General features: G+C 43.2%; 2 long non-coding RNA genes across 3 annotated transcripts; one reads left to right on the top strand and one right to left on the bottom strand.

Annotated features, from left to right (window-relative positions):
* Positions 1 to 2,960: 2,960 nt before the first annotated feature.
* LOC308068347 lies at positions 2,961 to 8,687 on the top strand. The gene is made up of 3 exons (XR_013929936.1): positions 2,961 to 3,079; positions 3,173 to 3,280; positions 3,944 to 8,687. It is a non-coding gene; the product is annotated as an uncharacterized lncRNA (long non-coding RNA).
* LOC308068348 lies at positions 3,173 to 11,859 on the bottom strand. 2 transcript variants are annotated; one of them, XR_013929937.1, is made up of 3 exons: positions 10,742 to 11,859; positions 10,154 to 10,353; positions 3,173 to 3,296 (listed from the first exon to the last, which is right to left on the bottom strand). It is a non-coding gene; the product is annotated as an uncharacterized lncRNA (long non-coding RNA). The 2 variants fall into 2 exon arrangements; XR_013929938.1 differs by lacking the exon at positions 3,173 to 3,296 and having other exon boundaries at positions 9,846 to 10,353.
* Between the last annotated feature and the right edge of the window lie 26 nt (positions 11,860 to 11,885).

Genomic DNA, 11,885 nt, shown 5'->3' with positions numbered 1-11,885 from the left:
CATCCCAAGCCCTCTTGAGCAAGGCAGAGCATGGCTAAGAAAAATCAATACCCATAGTTAAGTGAAGGACTTATTATGCATCACTTTTTTAGGCATTTTCTTTGCTCATTTTCTCTCCCCTCTCCCTCTAGGTAGCAAAAACATTATGTAAGGCACAGCCCCATCTGGTATCTTTGGAACACGCCTAATAAGCTCCAAACCCTACAGCAACCTTAAAACACACAGTGGGAGAATATGTTTAGTGGGGGAGAGTTTTCTGACCTAGTCAGCAAAGGCAGGAGACCCAGTGGTTGCAAGGTAAAGTCAAAAGGCAAACTAGAAATTGAGCAGCAAGCCTCTGACTTTCAGCATAAGGATAATTAACTGCTGCAAGAGATTCACTAAACACTTGGTGAAATCAAGGCAGGGAGTTGTCTTAAAATTTGCATGCTGGTTCAACCACAAAATTACAAGCATAAAAGTGGGAATTACTGAGTGAGGCTTTGTAGCCCATGAGAGGGAATAGAACAATTAGAAAATAACTTCATTTTCTTGTCTTTTTTTTTCCCCTGCCTGTAGAATACACCAATATTCCTAGGAAATAGGAATAAAATACTTTCAAAATGTAATTTAAAAGCAAAGTCAGTTTAAAGCAGCAATTCTAGAATATCTCTGGCTTTCTGAAAGATTAGGGGAGAGGCTATTGAAGGACATCTTAGAAAACTCCCAGCTCAAAAAATGTGAAGATGGGGGCTGAGGTGGAGAGAGTGTATGTGCAACTTCTCTTTCTTCTTCAGCTTGTGTATAAATTGCTCACCCAGACTCACCATTTCGCTAACACACATTTAAAAAAATATGGTGGACTTCTTTACCCTCCTTTTCTCATCTCCCAGTTCAATGGTATACATCATATGCTAAGAAAGGAAGGGAGAGGGTAGGGTAGGGTAGGGTAAGGGAAGGGTAGGGGAAGGGAAGGGAAGGGAAGGGAAGGGAAGGGAAGGGAAGGGAAGGGAAGGGAAGGGAAGGGAAGGGAAGGGAAGGGAAGGGAAGGGAAGGGAAGGGAAGGGAAGGGAAGGGAAGGGAAGGGAAGGGAAGGGAAGGGAAGGGAAGGGAAGGGAAGGGAAGGGAAGGGAAGGGAAGGGAAGGGAAAAGAAAATGCATAACTGGCAAATAATCTTGCAAGCTCCTTCCACTCTTAAACTCTTTTTTCACACAGTTATACAGCAAAGGATTTCCAAAGGGCGGAAATTATGAATAATCATTCCAGTCTCTTCATCACTCAGATGATGTTCCTTATGCCATTCCCTAGGAACCATACATTCTTGAGTTTGCTTTGGAGTTTTTTCCCAAAGAGACCAAACTAAGATCCATTCAGCTCTTCCAGCTCTTGCACGCCTGCTCTAATTTTGTGGTTTTGTACATGTGGATGCTAATGCAGCTTTCCAGGGCTCATGGCCTGTCAGGGTGCATAAGAGTCATCACGGTCTGACCTAGGGAGAGGAATGACTTTGCATTGATCAGATCTAGGGCAGGGATTAGATCAGCTGCACAGTGAGAATTCACTTCCCCCTAGGTTCTGGGGTAGTGATGACTGGTTGTCTTCAGAGTAACTGTTATTACTGTCTAGTTTCTTGCCAGATAATTTGGCTGTACCTCCAGATTTCTGTAGGGGATAAGTTGAGGGTGTTCATGCTGCTATACCGGGAGTATCAGCTAGATTGCACCACAATTAGCTCTAAGGCCTTCATGCAGACAAGTAATGTGGACAGACTGCATATTTGACCTCAGGATCTCTCCTGCACCTTAGCATAAACACAATCACTGTGACCTTGATGATGTCCTTCAAGAAGGCTCTTACACAGGCTCCTCAGATCTGAGGGATCTTGTTCACCTCAAGTTATACATTGCACTGCATTCACACCATCCTCTATGATACATCATGTTTTATAATAAACCCCTGCACGAGTTCTTTAACTTCTGAGCTGAAGGCTTGAACCAGTCGCATCCACAGTCCGGAGGTTTCAGGACTCCTTGCAGAGCATCCACTGGACCCAAAGAGGGGTGCAACACAAGAACACTCCACTCCCTCCTTGGGCTAGCCAAGAGGCCACTGGGGAGCTATTTCAGGGCAGAGACAGGAGGATGCAGACAGCCCATAGGGAACCAGGGCAGACACGTGCCCACAGCTGTGCCACCCCTATGTCTTGGGACTGCCATGCAACAAGGCAGTCTGTGGAGAGACACAATCCATTTAACTCCATGCCAGCACATCCTGCACGTTTAAAACAGATTTATAGCTATTAAAGACAATAATTTGTAGACAGATACTAAAGCATTTTGTTTTCAAGTTCAGGACAGTTGTAGGGAGTACTGAGCTGCTCAGAATCATAGATAATTTTTTATTTATTTTTTTTTAGTTACAAAATCGAGGCATGAGACTGAAAATCAATGTAAGATTGAAATTAATTCTTTTCAGGTGAGCAGTGGAAGCTGTCAGCTTCCCCAGTAAATAGCCATGTGAACAAACTCAAAAAAAAAAAAAAAAAAAAAAGACAGAATGAAAATGGAGATGGTGTGAGAGGAAACAAACCCGTGGGGCTGGATTTATAGAAGGAGGGGGGTGTATGTCTGATGGTGTGTCTGAAGCACAGGATCAGTTTCCCAGAGTGAAAGAAGAGCTAGGAAAAGTGGGGACCGTAATTATCAGTACAGAGTGGTCCTGAGCAGAATCACAGCAAAGGTGAGGTGTGATAGATACCAAAAAGAGGCAAATATGCACAAGTCCTGGAGAGTGCTGTGACTGTACCAGAACAGGAGCTGCAGACCCAATCTGGTGATGACTGAAAGGAGGAACATGACTGTGTGCATGCTGTAGGTGCTGAGGTTCCTCCTTGTGGCTCTGTTTCACAGCTACACAATTGAGATCCTTTTGCAGAGGAAATGGTTACATCTGAATCCCCTGAGACACAGATGAGCTAGAAGGAAATACGGAGTGAGTGAAGCTGTTCTAGTCTACGGAGGAGTTCATGTGTCACCACCCTTCTAGGAGTGCTGAGCTTCTACTTTTTACTGGAAGTTATCCTCGCAGTGTCCTGATGAAGTAGGGAAGCATTTGCTGTATTTTTCCAGACAAACAAAGCAGTGAGTAGATTCAGTAATTACCCTGGGGAATTTCCTTTGTCGCTACCCACAGGTGTTTTCAACGTGATGTTGGTTTCTGGCTGGCCTTGGTTTTACTTTGATCCACCAGACCATCTTCTTCAGCTTGCACTAACCAAGAGCTGGGATCTTTCTTCAGTGGGTAAGTCTGCAAGTTACTAGTGCAGCAAAAGTTTTATTACTGGATGTTAGCGGATCTTTCTGTGAAATTCTGAGTAAAGGGAAGGAAATTCCAAACCAATTATGTAGCAGAGAAAAAGAGTAAATTTCATCAAAGATACAAAGCCTTGTAAATTAATCACTCAACTGATGGTCTTTTTTATTTTTTCTCCACTCATGTGGACAGGACCATACGTGGCTAGAGGAAAAAAATCCCAATAAAAAGCTTTGGTTTTGCCTACACAGCACAGACTGATTAAAGGCCTTTTGCTGGATTGTTATCCTTTTATTAGCATGAATCTAATAATAATAATATCACCACAAGTATATTTACTTTGCTGATGCCAGAGGTCCTCCAGGCAACTTAATAAAATGCAGCTCAAAGAGTGCTTGATCATTAATAGGACAACGTGCTGAAATAAAACTGAGAGCAAGGGTGAACTAAAAGCCAAGGATCCATCTACAGTGCATGTACGCTGATAATAAGCCAGCTAAAATGTCTGTCCTCTTTTAGCAGCAGCTTCAGAGCACTGTGTATGTTGAACACAATGGATGTGTTAGCTATTGGCATCTGCAAAATAAACAGATCCATATATCCCGGTCTTAGGCTTCTGAAAACAAGATGCTAATCTGTCTCTGCTCACAGCTTTCTGGCTCTGGGATATATCATGAGGCCAAACCCACAAAAGGGCAGAAAGAAGACCAAAGCTAAAGCTGTGGAAGGCATCAGAAAGGCTTCCAAGTTTTCAGGTGGGTTTTGGTCAAATCTACTTCTCTCTTGCCTTTCCCTCTTACTCCAGCATGAAGACAAACCTTTGACATGAGATGTTTTTGAAGGCAACCCCAGTTCCTTAATCACATTGAGAGGTTTCATCTGACAACCCTGGGGACTGAATGTGACCTTCTGTTGTTACCACATGACACAGAGAGTAAATTTCCAGGCTTTATTTCCCCCATTTTCAGCCCTCATTCACTGCTGTTGTCACTTCATAACACTTGAAATATTCCTGCTTAGACAAGGAGGAGAAGCTACATGGACTGAATTCTCCAGCTGCATCTAGTTGGCATCTGCCACTGGGAAAATTAAATAAATGTTTCTATTCTAATGGTTTGAGCAGGATGTGTCATTTTGCACCTATGCGCCTTTTCTGCTGTGTCCACTGGGGTGTGTTCCCAGTGATCCACATTGGTAACACAACCTGCTGTGGAAGTCTGCATCCAGAAAAGAGCTCATTTGGAGGCAAAGGAGATGGAGGAGGTAATCTACATTTTCAGAAATAACAGAGAAGTGGATGGGCGAAACATGCTGAAGAGGCAGACACTCAGAGCTGACTGGAGAGAAGGGAAAAGGACATTGCTCCTGTGGAGATTCGGTTCTGTCTTAACCTCCACCTGCTGTGGACTTTCCCAGCTTGTTCTCCATTTCCCCTTGCCTTTTGGATCCCATCCCTATCCTCTGTGGGAAAGCGCTGGCAGCAGACAGCTGCTAGGGATCAGATCCAAGAAGTGGCTCCATGCTCAAAGCCAGATGTGTGGCAACAGAACGTGGATGAGGAGGCGGAGGGGAAAGAAGCTGGGAAGGATAACTTTGAACAGCTGGGAGAGAAGTACAGAGCTGTTTGTCCCATGCCCATGACACAAGCAGCGGAAGGACAAGAACTTTCTGAAGCTGAGCTCTGATATCAGGAAGAGCCTCCGTGTGCTGCTGGGTTAGATGTGATGGCTGTCCAGGAGCTGAATGGACTCTTCACTGAAACCTCGCGCATTATACATTCTGAAGGATGGGGAAGTAGGAGGTGGCCTTTCTCAACTGGCATTTTTCCAAAACAGAAGAACAATACAAATCCATAAACATTCTCATGTGCTGCCACAGAGTTGCTAACTGGATCATGTGCCCGATCCTTCAACACTGCAGTATGTGGAGCACAGAAGAGGGACTGCATTTCATGGTACAGTCTTGAGCGTATCGCATAAGTGCTATTTAGTGAACCCACAGGCTTGTTCTGGACATGCTGTTGGGGAGTATTGCTAAAACCCAAGAACATTTACCTCCACATTGATTTTCAGAAGCCATTTTTGCAATATGTCAAGACAAAAATCACTGCCAAAACATCCTCTCTGTCCATCCAGTCAGATGTTTAGGATGATGGACATTTAAGAGTCTTCACTTGGCACCCGGCTAATTATTTGAGGTTGCTGCCACGCACAGAGAGATACCACCACCAGGTTCAAAAACAATAGAAGAGGGATTTTTTTCAATAAGTGAATTGATTCTTAATTAAATCAGGTATAATTACCAAATGGCTGGTGAGTTTTCTGTGATGAAATTCTCCTTGGCTGCAAGCATGCAAAGTTGCTAGCTCAAAAACCTCAAACTGTGCATGGAAACACAGTACATGTAATTAGATTACAGATTCAAAGAGATTTTATCAAAACATTTGTGAGAACCAAATAAAAAGCTGAAATTTGGAAAAAGTAAAAATAAACACAATAAAAAAATTTAAATCAGAATAGTAGCTGTAAAATGCTTACCATTTGGACAGTGCACAAATGCATGGTGGGGAAGTGTTATATGAACTCCAGATGTAACAAGTGTGGGGTACACCATATTGAGTTATACATGCTCTGCTATGTGACAAAGATGAAGCTAGGTTCTGCGATGATGAATTTTAAGGTATGGGCATGTGATGAAAAAGGGCAGACTTAAGGCTTAAGTTTTCCGCCATCCTTCTAAATTACCTTGATTAGTCTTACATAGACAATGGCTGTTTTGCACAGGATGTTTTATTTTAGCATTAATCTCAACTCTCTCCCTCCTCTTCACCTCTCTGGATCTCTGGGAATGAGAGTGGTTCTCACAGGAGTGCTTTCCTGTGACCCAATTATCTAAACAAATAAAATAACATAAAAGGGTCCCCACCTAAGTCATGTCATGCTAACTCAAACTGTTTTTTATCTTCTGAAAGGAGAAGCTAAAAATACACATTGTTTGTTTGTGACCAGTGATAAATGGACCATGCCTCCTGCCCTCAGGGACTAAGAAGCCAAATCACAAATGAACTAAATATCACTGAGTATATCCCTGTCTTCAGCACTCTCAGCAGAAAATCTGGATTTTTTTTGATTAAGAAGAGATGTGCTTCTCTCCTTTCAAACTCTACATCCCCTTACCTATATAGCAGTAAGGCCTCTGTGTTGCAAACAAAAGGGGCCTGAGAAGAGATCAGTTTTAGGGAAAATTAACCTAGGTGCTTATGTGGGATCCAGGTCATGGCAAGGGACACTGGTATCAGTGTGTTTTACTTCATATGATTCAGTTGATGTACAGAAAGAAAGAAAGGTGGTGGGTTCTTCTCTGCCCAGTGAGTTACCTCCCTGCCTTAGATACATAGGAAGAGTAGCTGAACTCCATTTACCCCTATTTACTCTCTATCACACCCATTTACAGTCAGTATCTCAAAACTTTAGGGAACAGAAATGAAGCCACAAAGTCCTCAGGGCAGGGACTTCAGCAGCTCCCGTGCCTCTGACACACAAAAGGTGCAGTAAAATGGAATATTACTGGATCACTGCTGAAAATCTTGAGCTATGATTTGATTCTGTGTGAGATTTTATATACCGATATTTGCCTCAGGGCCAGTCTGCTATTTATGAGATTAATTTCACAGTCAATTCACAAGGAAGATCATGAATGTCAGATATTCAGGACTCTCCTCATGCCATCTATTCCATTGTTTATTTGGAGAGTTTTATATAGTGTATTTGTTATTCCATATCAGCTATTCTCTAGTTTTTAAGACTGTGGCCAACCGGTCAGGAAGAGGTTGCAGATCCTGTAACTCTGGGTCTGGATTGGCAACCTAGTCAATCCACTGCCAGAAACTGTCAGACATCGCCAGGTGATAATTCATCAAAATCATGGGCCGAAAAGAACAGAAACAGACAGACAAGAGCAATTCAGTTCTTCCCCCATCCCAAATCCCCTTGTTCCTCCCAAATTCTAACACTGTTTTTGGACAGAAGATCTTCTGAGGTTAGAGAAAGGGATTTATGGAACTGCTCTGCAGTGATCTAGCAATAAAATAAATTTGCTTGTAACATCATTCGTTTTCTCCATTTTAAAAAAAATTCCTCCCCCTCACTGCAGTTAATTAGTACTGTAGTTTCCCCTGGAAGCAAGCAACATCCAAACCAAGCCCTTTGTGTAACCACCGACCACTCTGAACTCCATCAGCTCCCTCACCCCACCTGCCTTTTTCATCTTCCCTGTGGGAAGACTTTCCCATTAGCCAAAAGGAAGTTTTTTTCTTTCTTTTCATATGTCAGCATCAGAATTAAGTGCAGCAGGGAGACTGCCATGTTAAAGGTCAGTTGCATAAGTTCTCTTAAATGGCAATTAAACGATTCTATGACAAACAGGATGCACTCGGAGTGCAGACATCAGCTCCGACCTTGGGACCTGGGATAGTCTGGGAAAGAAAAAAACACTTTGGGAAAATAAACATAACACCCAAAACTGTAAAAGCAGATGAATCAGCAGAGAAACTCTATCATTTTCCCTATGTCGCTAGGGAAATGCAAAATGTAGTAACACTTTAATTTCTTGCAAACAGGCTGTCTTAAGATCAGCTGTTCATCCTACACTGTTAAAAACAACCTGTCGAATTACCCATTGCCAGCCCTGTGAGTGATCAGGCATTTCAGCAATTTGAGGGTAGAAGAGTCATATTAAGGCCACATCTGATAAAAGATGCCTAAGACCCTTCAGCTCCGCTGGACACCATTGAAGGAGGTTAAGGTCTGCATGTAGAAAGGGCTACAGTGGGCTGCAGGGTGGATGCATAAGGACCAGATGTCCTGGGTCTATTGTATTTTCTGCCTGGGTAAAACAATGCACAAGGCAAAGCAAACGGGAGTTGGAGGACCCCAAGGAAGACTTCAGTTAGTCTAGGTATAACCTGATTCACAGCACAAATCTGGAAAGTGTCAGTAAGCCAGGTGTTTTTCTGACAATGAGCTGTTGACCTGCCTTACAAAGCTCATTGGGCACAGTATGATATGGAAAGGAAGCAAGCAATAAAAAGTGCCATGAATGAGGAGAGAAAAAAAGACATGCTTGCCAGCTAGTTCCAGATCTACAAGATCTGGAGTGGATTTCACTGAGGAGAAATTGAGTCAAAAGATATTCTCTTGAGAGCCATTTTCCTGAGAAAGCAGAAAGCAGAGAAATGCAGCGCAGTTTGGTCTAGGGTGTACCTCCTTGGAAGACTGCTCTGAGTTTGGGATAAGAACAGGACAGAAGTGGGGAAAGGGCAAGGTAGGTTCAGTTGAGCAAAAAAGAGGAAAAGGAAAAATAAAACAAAGAGGAAGAGTTCCTTGGTCTTTCAGTCGGGGGAAAAAAAAAAAAAAGGAAAAAAAAGAAAAAAAAAAAGAAGAAAAGATTTCCTCATGAAGGACAAGGAAAAGATTTCCTCATGAAGGACAAGGAAAATCCCAAAAACCTGAGGACTACTCAACACGCTGGCCTGGGAAGTGCCAACAGCTTGGGATGTAGCACATCATAGTGCACTGACAAAACGATCTCAGGGTGAGAAGGGGAGTCTGAAATCACAGTGGGAAAGAGGCAGTCCAGGCCTGGACTCTTCCCGCTGTCTCTCTCTCCTCTCCAAGTCTTTCCTTGCCAGTGAGAAGTGACTTTGGAAAATATGAAGAATGGGATGGGGAAGCAAAATTCATTTGGCAACATCCGATTTCAGGGGCTAGAAGGGAGAACCAAAGAGGATCCAGAGGCTGAGTTCACGACCTCAAGGAGAATCCTGAGGGATATTTCAGCCACATTAATTCCAGCAGGCAGTGGGACATCCTGGCAGGAGATGCTGTGGGGAGGGAAAGATTGAAATGAAGGGAAATGCTCTTGTCTAAATTAGGGCTGATTAATTCTTTAGGAACCAAGGGCCTGCTCTCTGGTTTTGCAGTGTGCAGTTATTCACCAGTCTGTCCATGGCAACAGATAAAAAATAGGCAGTAGACAACAGCCTGTAGGAACTTGCAAGGAAAACTCAGACCTGTCATGAATTACCTATTCCAAATTTTAAAGAACAACTGGTGTAAAAACTCTTCTGTATTCCCTTCCCTCTGGTCTTATTTTTTAGATCCCAGCTCGAGAACAGAAACAGAAATGCTAAAGAAGAGCTTGCTCTTGTGTTTTTCACAAAGGCATCGCATTCCTAGTTTGCTAGCAGAGCTGGGGGCTCTGCATGCAAACCTCAGGACTGAGCAGAACCACGCCAGATCATGATAATGTACCGCATCAGACGACACTTTGATCTTGACACCTGGCTCTACACTTGAGCCCTTTGGCTGACTGGAGCATCCTGGCAGCAGCAAGTGTACAACTGAGGCCCCATACCCTAGGGATCTCAGGCCATGGTCAAGATCCTGTAGCCCAGGAGTTCAGATTTCGCCTGGGATTAAAGATGTGAGGCCCCAGCAAGAACAAAGAGCAGATTCACCTTTCTGTGGCACTGTTAATCAAAACCACCCTAGAATAAATGTAAGAATCACTTTATTTTGGCTAGGGAGAAACAATGTTTATCCACACTAGACAGAAGCTTAAGAGCTGAAGAAGAGCACAGTCTGAAACAGGAGAGAATCTAAGTCAGAAAAGTGTAAATCAGCAGAGCTGGAATACAGCCAGGACACTGGCATTTGCACCAGAGCGGCAATCAAATGTACAAGAGAATTTCTAAAGACCAGAGCTGGTCAGGAGCTCAGATTTATATCTATCAACCCACAGCAACCTTAATACCAGGCAAGGGTGTTGGCTGACAGTTGATTCAAGAAATAAAAATGCCACCTTTGGTTACACTGCCTATAGCAACCAGGCAGTGCTCTGTAGGTCTCCCATCCAAGCAGCCATCCAGTTTTCTTTGTGGGCTCTGACAGGATTAGAAGACGAGGATAAGGGTAAAGGTCTCCTCTGAATCATGTTGGTGGAGTTCTTGGTCCTAAATTGTCGGCAGAGGTAGTGCTTTCTACGTGGGATGACCAGGCTACCTGGAAAAGAAAATTAAACAAGTTTCAGGGGTGAGGCTTTCTTCAGATCGAAGAGATTCTGCGGCCTCCAGACGTGCTTACCGGTCCAGAGCAGGAAACTGAAAACCCTGTTTTAGTTATTTTCTGTTCAGTAGTTTTAATTAGGGGCTGTTTTGGAATGGCAGGTGTTATCTTTCAAGCTTTAAACATAGTTATCATCGCCTAAGTTTCATGGTTATGGGATAGAGAGGATTTAGAAGGAGAGACTATTTATTCTGAGACAGATACAAGATTATCACTAAGAATTTTGTGCATACCTATATGATCTCCTTGGGTGCATTAGCTAATCATCTCTCCTTCATTAAGGGATTTTAACTGCCCAGCGCCAGTGTCAGACAGAAAAACTCACTATACAGATGGGAAACTGAGGTAAAGGTCAAATTAATGTAGCATTTTCCAGGCTGCCCGCAAAAAAGAAAATGCTTGTATTAATTTTGGAGAATAGCTCCTCTTCACCTTAGTAGAGTTAATGCTCTCCTGTAAGATCTCACCCTGTGAGCTGTTGCAGTTTCTTCTGGGTCTATGAAATGGTGACAACAGCAGAACAAGAATTATCTCTCCGTAACAGGGAGGGAGGGTACTGTATTTACTGTATTTTCTGATACACATCAGGAGAAGAGAAGTGCAGAGTGGGTAGAAAGAGAAAGAGGAAGCTTTGTTCTTGCAGCAGTTTGCTCAACAAAGCTCAGACTGTTTCAGTGATAGTGGATGCTGCATGTTTATTCTGAAAATTTATGGTTTAATTAATTTTGGGGTGAGATAGCGAGCATGGTTCAGTGCCAGATCAGGTGAAATATGATCCTAGCATTTCAAGAATTCAAGCAGCTAAGGGGGTTGACTGAATGGCACCTGAAATCCAATAAAAGCCGGCACAATGGGAAGCCCTGGTATCTGAAAGGAAGATCTTTGGAGATTTAAATATGTCTAGCAGGGTGGCAGGGGGGAGGGGAGGGGGCTAGATTCATCCAGGAGTTCAGACTGCCACACTGCCTGATGAAAACACGCTGGTTTGTCCTTCCCTGCAGTTCTGCAACTGAGCTCATGCTTCAGAGAAAAACTTTGGAAAAGCACAAACCTCACAGAGTACAAAAGCCACCAAAACACTCAGTTGCAGGGTGAAGGGTTTAGGGGTGGGAGGAATAATTGAAGTTTCTTATTTGCTTTCCAGTTTGAGGAACAGTCACATTCAGTCATTGTTCATAACTTTCCCTCCTGTGCCAGAAGGGCTGGGAACGTACCTCTGGCTTATTGATACGCATGTTTAAAGGCCAGATCTTCAGCTAGGGAATACAAGAATCCTGAGATTTAAGAAACAACTCAACTGTTGGAAGACTGATTCTCACATTCCTTGTGCAAGTAACACTGTATGAATATATTTTACACATGAACATGGCAACATTTCACAGCTGCGGTACTCCATGGTTTCCACGGCTGTATCAGAGCATCTCATAGTATTTGTTCTCCATCTTTTTCAGAACAAGGAAGCAGTATTT

The sequence above is a fragment of the Falco punctatus genome (genome assembly GCF_963210335.1).
Source record: "Falco punctatus genome assembly, chromosome: 8".
NCBI classification, from domain to species: domain Eukaryota; kingdom Metazoa; phylum Chordata; class Aves; order Falconiformes; family Falconidae; genus Falco; species Falco punctatus.
Note: the sequence above shows the minus strand (reverse complement) of the source record. Positions and strands in the feature narration are given on the sequence as shown.